General features: G+C 40.3%; 1 long non-coding RNA gene across 1 annotated transcript in view; it reads right to left on the bottom strand.

Moving 5' to 3' along the window:
* LOC307134681 overlaps positions 1–11580 on the bottom strand; it is a 49677-nt gene extending 38097 nt beyond the window's left edge. The window contains exons 1-2 of the long non-coding RNA XR_013817593.1: positions 11459–11580; positions 11128–11331 (exon numbers count right to left, since the gene is read on the bottom strand). This is a non-coding gene — a long non-coding RNA (uncharacterized lncRNA). The remainder of the gene's footprint in view (positions 1–11127; positions 11332–11458) is intronic.
* Between the last annotated feature and the right edge of the window lie 765 nt (positions 11581–12345).

Genomic DNA, 12345 nt, shown 5'->3' with positions numbered 1-12345 from the left:
ATTCATTCAACCAGGCTTCAGATATTTTCATGAGGTTCCCGCAGGGAAAGGTCTGCGCAGAATAACTAAAAACATCCACAGTAGCAGTAAATGTTATTTTTTCACCATCTGCGGTGAGGTAAATGCTTTAGTCAAAACTCCAAGCTTTATTCAAACGATCCCACATAATATTCTGCACATGCTCAGAGATCTAGCGCTGGCTTACTGGTGTTGCATTTGAGGTAAACCTAATATAGAGTAAAATAGAATAATGTATTCCATGAGACGGCAGTGGAGGCTAAGAGCATGTTTTTGGACGGGGATCAGTTGGGCTACTGCGGATCTAAATCGAATGCATGGCCATGCTACGCTGTATGTAAATATCGCCTTCCAGTGAAATGCGCCAGCGTCTTTTCAAGTTCACATAAACAAGGCATTCATGATCTCTGGAGCTTTCAAAGGCACCAAGAGTGCGGCGTTCTCTTACGAGAGCATTTCAGAAACGAAGCTAATTTGAAAGTGACGTGTCGCTCGATGAACTGCCAAGCCGAGGGGTCCCTTTTTACGGCTCACCGTCTCTCTTTGCCAACAATCTGCCAGAGAGACAAAAAAAGAAATAAAAGGCTAAATAAAATTACCATTCTCTCTCGCTCGTGCTGCGACAAAAAGGCCTTTATTTTTTTATTATTTTCAGTGGTGACCTTTCCCTTCCTCATGCATCTTTCATGCTCCCGCTGAAAACACCTTTGAGGGAAAAGGGGGCTTGGGAAGGAAGGAGAAGAAAAAGAAAATGTCCCGCAGTGTACAGGACACACCTTTAAATCTCAATGTAGTCTTCTCATGTATTTTCGTATGGTGTGTGTGTGCATGAAAAGAACAGAGCAGCGAGTATGTATCGCTGGATCAGGTACAAGCTTCTTCATTTATGCCACCGCCAGTCCCTCGTCATCCCGACCCGACCCAGAAAAACGCAGTATCCCGTAAAAGAATCTAAATGAAAAGTGGCCCAGCCCCTGCAGGTAGAGATGGACCAGAGAGATATTCTGCTGGACTCGGTGACAATCCTGCAGGCTTGCATTCTGGGTAATGTCCCCACTTCCACCCCCACCTCCATCCGTGGGCAGCTTTGTCTCGGGATCACACGCTGTTCTAGGTGACCGCTCAGGAGATGCAGGGGCGCGGAATTCACTGCACTTCCCTGCTGACATTTAGATCTCTTTATTTTCCTCCGGTTTTCAGTCCACCAACAACAACTGGCCACCGCGATGTGGGAAATGCCAGGGAGTCTGGCCCGGACACGGAGGGGGGAGGAGGGTCTTGCCTTCTCATAGGGGGCCAGAGACAGAAAACGCATGAAGGTCTTCCAAAAAAGACCCGCAGTGCATTTAGAAATGGTATATGCATTTTTGAGTGCGTGTTCAGAAGTGTCAGTATGTGTGGACGGGAGGGGGGGCCAATGACCCTTGAGCTGGACGCAGTGTCCTTGTCTCAGGAATGAAAATATTTTCCGTTCAGAATGTGACAGCGGTTCCCGTTAAGTTCTATTCTGCTGTTGTTATGCTGGCTCATGGACGGACAGCACGCAGGGAGATTTATTGCCTTTCTTTGCCCTCGTCAGAACGATCCTGAACTGTAAATATCGCCGCTCTTATGATCTGCAGCTGTGCTTCCCAGACCAGGACAACTTCCTGCTTAAAACAAAAGATGAAACCGAAGACAATATACACCGACAGCTGTAATGCTTGTCCATTTGACTTTCTATTGCAAGTCGATTTAACATGTTAATGTAGTTAATTGACAAATATAAACAATGCACTTACTTTGTGCCCTCTGACCCGTATGCTAACTCCATAATAATGAATTTTCCTATCCTACCAGTATAAGTTGACCTCAGATATTGATTGCAAAATTGATCATTGTGGACTGTAGGTCAGGAATAGGCTTATGTTCACTGAAATACAAATAAAACAAACAATATATTGAATTCTAAAGCCAGCTTTTGTCTATTCAGTAATTTACTTCCCTTGTGAGAAAGCCTATACCAAAATGTATTTAAAATACATAAAGTATACTACAAATCTATTAACATATTTACTGACATATCGCTTCAGACTTACTGATTTAAATATTATAATGAAACATTATTTGGAGTACTTCTTTGTTGCACAATGCACATTTCTTAAAGGATTAGTTCACCCAAAAATGAAAACAATGTAATTTATTCCGCACCCTCATGTCGTTCCACACCCGTAAGACCTGTACTAAGACCTTTATAATATTATAAAGTGACGAGAATATTTTTGGTGCGCCAAAAAAAACCTAAATAACGACTTATATAGTGATAACGATTTTTCAAAACACTGCTTCATGAAGCTTCGGAGCGTTATGAATCAGCGAGTCGATTCAGCGGTTTGGATCGCGCAAAACTGCTGAAATCACGTGACTTTGGCGTTCCGAACCACTGAATCGACTCGCTGATTCATAACGCTCCGAAGCTTCATGAAGCAGTGTTTTGAAATCGGTTATCATAGTCTTACGGTGTGGAACAGCATGAGGGTGAGTAATAAATTACATTATTTTCATTTTTGGGTGAACTAACCCTTTAAAGGGATTTCAAAAATGAAAATTTCACCATGATTTACTCACCCTCAAGTCATCTTAGGTGTACATGACATTCTTCTATCAGGTTATATTAAAAAATTCCTGGCTCTTCCAAGCTTTATAATGGCAGTGAATGGGGGAAAGATTTTGAAGCCCATAAAAAGTGCATCCATCCATCATAGAAGTATTTTTATAAGCTAAAATAACTAGCTTCCGCCAGATGGCTGTAGTCATTGATTTACGGTGAAAGAGTAACCCCTGCACTGACACATGACTTATTGATGATGCACAGAGGATAGAGCAAAACAAAACACCGGTCACGAATTAGAGTCTAAAACGAGAATTTTAAAGAGAAATGTTGGAGGATTTCGATATAAGAGAAGAGGAGCTTGAGTTTGTTGCCCAGCCCTAATTATTTGAACCGCGAGAGGCATCAAAGCTTACGATACTCCTACATCCTCCGTCATACATCACGTCACGGGTTACTCTTTTGGTGTAAATCGACTTGTGTAGGCCGTCTGCCGGAAGCTATTTTAGTTTTTAAAGATTTAAATGTGGATATTACACAAATGCATCGCTTCGCTTCAGAAGGCCTTTATTAAGCTGTATGAGGAGCCAAGAGCCGTGCTCCCCAAGAGCCGTGTGGAGCACTTTTATGATGGATGGATGCACTTTTTTGGGCTTCAAAATCTCAACCTCCATTCACAGCTATTATAAAGCTTGGATTAGCCAGGATATTTTTTATTATAACTCAAATTGTGTTCCTCAGAAAGACATATACATCTATACGGTTTGAGGGTGAGTAAATCATGGGGTAATTTAAATTTTTAGGTAAACTATCCCTTTAACCCTCTCGAGTCGGCCGTTGCGCCGGCGTGATTGGCTCGCTTTTTTTCTTATCAGTGCCAAAGAGACTCAAATAACGAATAACGTCGTTTTTTATCATTCAGGCAAGTGTTATTCATCATTATAATCTGTTAAGTTTCAATTTTTTTTGTGTACAGTCACAATAAAAACAAATTGTTGTGCTTTTTGCAAAATAAGGGAAACAAACATGATTTGCGATCTTCAGCCTCTCTCTCAATGATGTCTAATCTGATTCTCTTCAGAAAATGACCTCTAGCTTAGTGAGAACTTGACAGAAAAATTATTTTTAAGCTTTAAACCCCCGGTTTCACAGACAAGGATTAAGCTAGTCCCAGACTAAAATGCATTTTTGAGCTGTTTTTACTGAAAGCAACTTGCACTGATATATCTTAAAATATGACAATGCCATTGTTTTATCTCAAGATCCACACCAGTAATGCTTTTTTCTAAAGCATGTTTATAAATGTTACTTAAATGTCCTAATTGATCTAAGGCCTAATCCTGGCTTTAGCTAAACCCTGTCTGTGAAACCGGGCCAAAATGTGTTTAATATCACTATTAGTAAGGATAGTATGATCTCTGTGTATATATACACTCACCTAAAGGATTATTAGGAACACCTGTTCAATTTCTCATTAATGCAATTATCTAATCAACCAATCACATGGCAGTTGCTTCAATGCATTTAGGGGTGTGGTCCTGGTCAAGACAATCTCCTGAACTCCAAACTGAATGTCAGAATGGGAAAGAAAAGTGATTTAAGCAATTTTGAGCGTGGCATGGTTGTTGGTGCCAGACGAGCCGGTCTGAGTATTTCACAAACTGCTCAGTTACTCAGATTTTCACGCACAACCATTTCTAGGGTTTACAAAGAATGGTGTGAAAAGGGAAAAACATCCAGCATGCGGCAGTCCTGTGGGCGAAAATGCCTTGTTGATGCAGATGTACATTTTGCACGAGCTCACCAAAATTGAACAGTTGAAGACTGGAAAAATGTTGCCTGGTCTGATGAGTCTCGATTTCTGTTGAGACATTCAGATGGTAAAGTCAGAATTTGGCGTAAACAGAATGAGAACATGGATCCATCATGCCTTGTTACCACTGTGCAGGCTGGTGGTGGTGGTGTAATGGTGTGGGGGATGTTTTCTTGGCACACTTTAGGCCCCTTAGTGCCAATTGGGCATTGTTTAAATGCCACGGCCTACCTGAGCATTGTTTCTGACCATGTCCATCCCTTTATGACCACCATGTACCCATCCTCTGATGGCTACTTCCAGCAGGATAATGCACCATGTCACAAAGCTCGAATCATTTCAAATTGGTTTCTTGAACATGACAATGAGTTCACTGTACTAAAATGGCCCCCACAGTCACCAGATCTCAACCCAATAGAGCATCTTTGGGATGTGGTGGAACGGGAGCTTCGTGCCCTGGATGTGCATCCCACAAATCTCCATCAACTGCAAGATGCTATCCTATCAATATGGGCCAACATTTCTAAAGAATGCTTTTAGCACCTTGTTGAATCAATTCCACGTAGAATTAAGGCAGTTCTGAAGGCGAAAGGGGGTCAAAGGGGGCCTAATAATCCTTTAGGTGAGTGTATATATATATATATCAGTCTTCAAATGCAAGATATTTAAAGTGAACCTGAAGTAGTTCCACTTTAGCACAATCATACTTAATTCAAAAATACTTAAATCATACTTGCATCTTTAGTTGGACCCCAGCACTGTTTCCGGATAACTAAAGTGCATTAAGTACAAAATTAGTTGTTCCAATTTAGCAGACTGGAAGTATACCAATATAGCATACCAAAAGTACAATTGTGGGGTATTTATATTAAATACATAAAAATGTAGATGTCTATGTAGTATACTTAGCCTAAAATAAATATATTTCAAAAACATTTTAGTATATTTTTTTTTCACTGGTTTATCTGCCGCAATAGCGTATTATCTTTACATTATCTAAACCTTGAGGGCTTTTCGTTAAATATATTTAAATATGCGATTCAATTTGATCAAAGTGTCATAGAAATGTCTCGAATAACATCATGGGAATGTTAAGAAAATGTTATTATAACATAAAATTGATAGCTGGGATAACCAACATATCATCAAATTAATTTAATTACATTTTATTTTTATACCAATTGACAGCCCTATAAACAGTGTATGTTTTTTCCTTGTGTTTTGGGCTTGGTCATCAAAATGGATTGTTCAGGATGTTTGGAAATAAATAAAGTATTGACTTCATAAGCCATTTTTTGTCTATTTAATGTTTTACTCATCTGCCGCAATAATGTTATTGACATATTCATTTGAGGGCTTTTCTCATCAAAAGCATTAATTATGCGATTCATTTTTGGATTATTTTCCATGCTATATTTCTGCACAAAACCAAAGAAAACATTCTTAAACATAAAAAAATGACATTTTAAACTTTCAGAGAACGGTCTCATATAACATAATGGCATAATAACGTCAACTTGTTAGCTGGGTTAATTGGCATATATCATCAAATGAATTGGATCACATTTTTAACACACTGACAGCCTTACATAAAGACAATATTTGAACTTGATCAGCAACCAATCAAAAGTGCAGCTCTTTATCCAACGCATATCTTCAATGAGGAAAACACAAAGACAGAAGCTCGGCGCCAAGACACACAGCATTTTCCTGAAAGAAGTCTAGAATGTTCTAATATCGGCCATAATTAATAACCAGATGTGTTGATCCACCGCTGACAAATGGAAAATACACAGATGTGATCTTTCATTCCCACATCCTTCACGGCCTTGTCTTGATGTTGGCTAAGGACTTTGCGCACGGTCTCTCTCCTTCTCACACAATCTCACACGCACAAATTAGGAGGATTTATGCAAAAGATACCTGGAGACTTGTTCTGAAAAACTGCAGTATGAAGATTAAGCTAAACACAAACAAATGAGCTGAAGGAGGGAAGAAAGCGCAATAAAAATGAACGAGCTGGAAATACCTCATATCCCTTGCCAAATACGCAACGTTCAGTAAGAATTAAATCTTATCTCTCTAATCTACGGTGACGCTTATATCTACACGTATAACTCAAAGAAAGACAATAAAATACAGTTTCTTAATGCGTTAATGTAAAAATGATCTGCTAGACTTCAGTCTGCAGTATTTACAGTTGTGAGCTTCTCAACCCCGTTCCTCCAGATCCACCCACACAATCCCTCTCCGAATATGAAACGGAGACGGGAGCATTGGAACGGGCCGAGCATCAAATTCCACCTCTTTTCTGCTCCGAGGGCAGCTCGCTTGACACCATGGCCTCCCAAGAATGCCTGCCATCTTGAGTGCTCCGCTGGCAGCCGGGTTGGTTCATTCTATGTGTAATGCAAGCGCTGATGTTGCGCACGATCATGTGAATCCTTCTCTCGACTCATATTAGCTGTGTTGACACACACTACACTCATTGTATTATTTCAGTTCATCATTGAGGAGGAAAATATCAGGGATGCCAATGACTGTCAAATATACTCTGCTTGTCAGAATGTTTTACTCAGTCTAAGCATATGCTTATAACAAGAAGAGAATGGAGTGAGAAAAATAAACTGAATTCAAGATTTCTTGGTAATGTAATGTATTCTTGAGTTAAATGCCCCAATTATGCTATCTTAAAGGCTCCTAATTTTGTTTTGGAGTTTCCTTCAACAGGTTTACATGCATCAAAGGTCAACTAATTTTTCGTGAATGGGTCGTGAATGGGTGTCCCTTATTGTGGCAACCCTAATGGTATTATACACTGTACTGTACTATCCCAAATTTCAGCTTTGAAATCACAGGAATAAATTGCATTTTAAAATGTATTAAAACTAGTGCTGGGAATCGATATTTTCTTTTTTTTTACTAATTAATCATATTTTTTCTGTAAAAAAATGGGGGGTTAGGTTTTAATATTTTTTAGATTGTATTAATTTCAGTAACTCTCCAAATGAATGTAGAAACAAATTTAAATATTTGTTGTAATGGCATGTTTTTATGAATGAAGGCCAGTATCACTGATGTCTCTATGAAACATTAATGACGTTACATTACAGTATAACTGAAAGCTACCACTTTCAACATTTATTAGGCTTTAAAAAATAACAACTTTTAATTTAATTGAACTTAAAACAATATTTACATAAACCCATTATAATAAATGTTATATTTACCCGTGGCCTTCCCTGTTAGACATAGTCTACACAGAAATTGAATAAAGTGATCAACACCTTTCTTTTCTGCCTAAATAATAAATTAAATATAGATTAATCATCATTAAACAATTTTCTGTTCCCGTTGTTCTTTGATGAACATTAATGACAGACATCATCAGTGCTGCTGTCACTGTGTGTGTATGTGTGTGTGTGTGTGTGTGTGTGTTTGTGTGTGTGTCAGGGTGTCCCTCGATTAGCTTGCTAGCTTCCTAGAGGCCCTTGGTGGTGAATCAGTATATTGTGTACATGAATGTTGCTGACTCCCTGATCAGTGCCCTGACTACTGAACTTGGGAGCGGATTGAGACGCACCCACACAGACAGGACATTGACATACAGCACGTTCTCTTCTGTCTTGTCGTGCTTAGATGGTTTAAAACCATTACATGAAGAGTGTGATCATATAATGATATGCAAGGCAAAAATGGATATAAAAACTCAGAAATCACTCAGAAATCTTGGAGTTACATTTGATGACCAGTTGTCCTTCAGAGATCACATTGCTAAGACCGCTCACTCATGCAGGTTTGCGCTCTACAACATCAGAAAGATCAGACCGTTCCTAACAGAACACGCAACACAGCTTCTTGTCCAGGCCCTGGTTATTTCTAGACTTAACTACTGCAACGGGCTTCTGGCTGGACTCCCCTCTTGTGCGATCCAAACACTTTGAATGATCCAGAATGCAGCGGCACGTCTGGTCTTCAACGAGCCCAAAAGGACCCACGTCACACCACTCTTCATCTCTCTGCACTGGCTACCACTCGCTGCTCGCATCAAGTTTAAGGCGCTGACGCTTGCCTACAGAGCCACCACGCGCTCAGCTCCTGCATACTTTGACTCGATTCTACGACTCCACACCCCCGCCAGAAGCCTTCGTTCAGCTAAGGAGCGAAGGCTTGTGGTACCTTCACAGAGAGGCAAAAAATCCCTTTCCAGAACATTTTCTTTCAACGTTCCCAACTGGTGGAACGATCTGCCCACCGCCATCCGAAATGCTGATTCATTGACAACATTCAAAAGTCAACTAAAAACTCATCTCTTCCGTGAGCACTTAACCTCTTAGAAAAACAAACAAACAAAAAAAAAACGTTCCTTTCCTCTTTCTCCTCCTCTTTCCCTCCCTACTCTAGCCTGTGCTTCACTGAGAAATATACACGGACTAAGTATTTCAGGCACTTGTTGCGCTCACTCGACTCTTCACGACCAATTGCTTATTGTACCCCCAAGTTGTAAGTCGCTTTGGATAAAAGCGTCTGCTAAATGCATAAATGTAAATGTAATGTAAATGTAAAAACGGTAGCTGCGTTAATTGCGTTAAATATTTGTATTGTGTACAAATCTGAAAAAAAGTAATCACCCTGTTGACGCGTTAATTTGCCCAGCACTAATATATAGTATATACGTAATGTATATGTATATGTGTATGTATGTATGTATGTATGTATGTATGTATGTATGTATGTATATATATATACACACACACTCACCAAAAGGATTATTAGGCCCCCTTTGACCCCCTTTCGTCTTCAGAACTGCCTTAATTCTATGTGGCATTAATTCAACAAGGTGCTAAAAGCATTCTTTAGAAATGTTGGCCCATATTGATAGGATAGCATCTTGCAGTTGATGGAGATTTGTGGGATGCACATCCAGGGCACGAAGCTCCCGTTCCACCACATCCCAAAGATGCTCTATTGGGTTGAGATCTGGTGACTGTGGGGGCCATTTTAGTACAGTGAACTCATTGTCATGTTCAAGAAACCAATTTGAAATGATTCGAGCTTTGTGACATGGTGCATTATCCTGCTGGAAGTAGCCATCAGAGGATGGGGACATGGTGGTCATAAAGGGATGGACATGGTCAGAAACAATGCTCAGGTAGGCTGTGGCATTTAAACGATGCCCAATTGACACTAAGGGGCCTAAAGTGTGCCAAGAAAACATCCCCCACACCATTACACCACCACCACCAGCCTGCACAGTGGTAACAAGGCATGATGGATCCATGTTCTCATTCTGTTTACGCCAAATTCTGACTCTACCATCTGAATGTCTCAACAGAAATCGAGACTCATCAGACCAGGCAACATTTTTCCAGTCTTCAACTGTCCAATTTTGGTGAGCTTGTGCAAATTGTAGCCTCTTTTTCCTATTTGTAGTGGAGATGAGTGGTACCCGGTGGGGTCTTCTGCTGTTGTAGCTTATCCGCCTCAAGGTTGTTTGTGTTGTGGCTTCACAAATGCTTTGCTGCATACCTCGGTTGTAACGAGTGGTTATTTCAGTCAAAGTTGCTCTTCTATCAGCTTGAATCAGTCGGCCCATTCTCCTCTGACCTCTAGCATCAACAAGGCATTTTCGCCCACAGGACTGCCGCATACTGGATGTTTTTCCCTTTTCACACCATTCTTTGTAAACCCTAGAAATGGTTGTGCGTGAAAATCCCAGTAACTGAGCAGATTGTGAAATACTCAGACCGGCCCGTCTGGCACCAACAACCATGCGACGCTCAAAATTGCTTAAATCACCTTTCTTTCCCATTCTGACATTCAGTTTGGGGTTCAGGAGATTGTCTTGACCAGGACCACACCCCTAAATGCATTGAAGCAACTGCCATGTGATTGGTTGATTAGATAATTGCATTAATGAGAAATTGAACAGGTGTTCCTAATAATCCTTTAGGTGAGTGTATTTTGTAATTATAAATAAATGCAACCTTGGTGTCTTCTTTCACACAAAAAGAAACCAACCCCAAACTTTTGAACGGTAGTGTAGTCTGGTATAACAAAGTATATGTTATGATATGGGATATGGTATAGCATAGTACAGTAGAGTACAGTACATAACAATATGCCATAGTATATGGTATTGTAAAGTATGTTCTGTTATTGGCATAGCACAATATACTGTAGTAGTATAGACAAAAAAAAAGATTGTCTTTATATTTATTAATCATTTAACAATCTATGCCACCTTTACCTGAGTATTATCATACATAATGATAATGGTGTTTAAATGACTGTATGTGTTAACATTACTATAACTGAAGATCTATGTTTTTACTGCACCTCAAGGACAAGATGCGAGCGAAATCATGTGGACTTTTCTTTACTGGAAACTAAGAGGAATGATGCTCTTGAGAATGACAGGGAGGAATGTGCATACCTGAAAAGACCTTTTACATCTCATTTGCCGTCAGCCTGATAAGGCCCCATTTCACGGCCTGTTGAATGTGTGTGTGACGCAGTAAGTATAGCTGTGTGTGTCCAAAGTATGTAGGTGCTTATTTGTGTGTGTGTGTGTGTGTGTGTGTGTGTGTGTGTGTGTGTGTGTGTGTCCACTGCTCTCCTCTTTCAGCACAGAGAAACAGAAAAACTTTTCTGTGGGCAGACCTGTGGAGCTGCCGAATGGAGTCTGTTGATAGGATCGGTTTACCTTCACAGGCCTGGCTTTGTTATCCGATCTGCCGCACGCAGGGACAAGGAGCAGAGTCAAACCCACTTTAATTCACACAAGATGTCCAATCAGCACCATCCGTCATTATTTTGTTCCTGCGTCCCCCTGTCCTGGTCCCTCAACAGCCCTCGATGAGCTGGGATCCGGTTTTCCTCAGAGGAACTTCTGGTCCTGGCTTTATTTCTGCAAGTAAACACACACACACACACAGAGACACATATTTCTTGAACACATCGGCTTCGTTAAGTGTTTCCTTCAAGCGTAAAGAGCAGCGACTGCATTAGGCCCAGGCTTTGGAGGAAGGTGATACCTGCCGTTCGTCTGTGCCAAGACCCGCGAGTGCTGAGGCTGTGGAGAAAAATGAAGATTTTCACTCTGCCGTGGAGGCTCTCTTTGTGTCTTTTCATTTTCTCTCTTTCTGCATTCCTCTCTCCCTGGAGGTTGAGTTGTAATGATTGAAATGTGTGTGGATTCTCAGCATGCTTAACGCTCATTATCAGACTGGATTCATCAGCGTCCACTCAGCAGACCCACTCGACCAAAACAGCTGGCCCTCATACCTAACCTAATAAGTCCACAAATATTCAGCTCAGTCCAAAATTGAGAAGTTCTGCTATACCGCTGAGACACACATACAGGGAGATGAATATGAAAACGTGGTTAATGAATATTCATTCAATAGTTAAATAAAATAGTCTCAAATCTCTCATCAAGACCAAGACAGATCCTCATAATACCAAAAAACAACAAAACAAGATTTATAAACTTTTAAATCTTGGACAGTGGTTCCAAACTGTTTTGCTAGCATTACAACAGACAGACAGACATTCATTCAATAGTTAAATATAATAGTCATAAATAGCTCATCAAAGATCCTCATAATACCGAAAAAAAAAACAAGATTTATAAACTTTTGAAAGGAAATGTGCTGGGGTTTCTCTGTGCTCATATGATGCTATGTAGAGTTCAACCTAATGTAAGGAATCTTGGGGTTACATTTGATTAGTCACTACATTATGAGAAACAAATCAGTTCAGTGGTAAAGGGCAGTTTCTTTCATTTGAGATCGATGGCGAAATTAAAACCGTAATCCACGCCTTCACGTCTGGGCTGCTGTAATTCCCTGTACTGTGGCCTGCCTCAAACTACAATCTCTCGCTTGCAAATTGTCAGCAGCAAGACTTCTTACCGTCACAA

Source organism: Gobio gobio, assembly GCF_949357685.1.
Source record: "Gobio gobio genome assembly, chromosome: 12".
Taxonomy (NCBI): domain Eukaryota; kingdom Metazoa; phylum Chordata; class Actinopteri; order Cypriniformes; family Gobionidae; genus Gobio; species Gobio gobio.
Note: the sequence above shows the minus strand (reverse complement) of the source record. Positions and strands in the feature narration are given on the sequence as shown.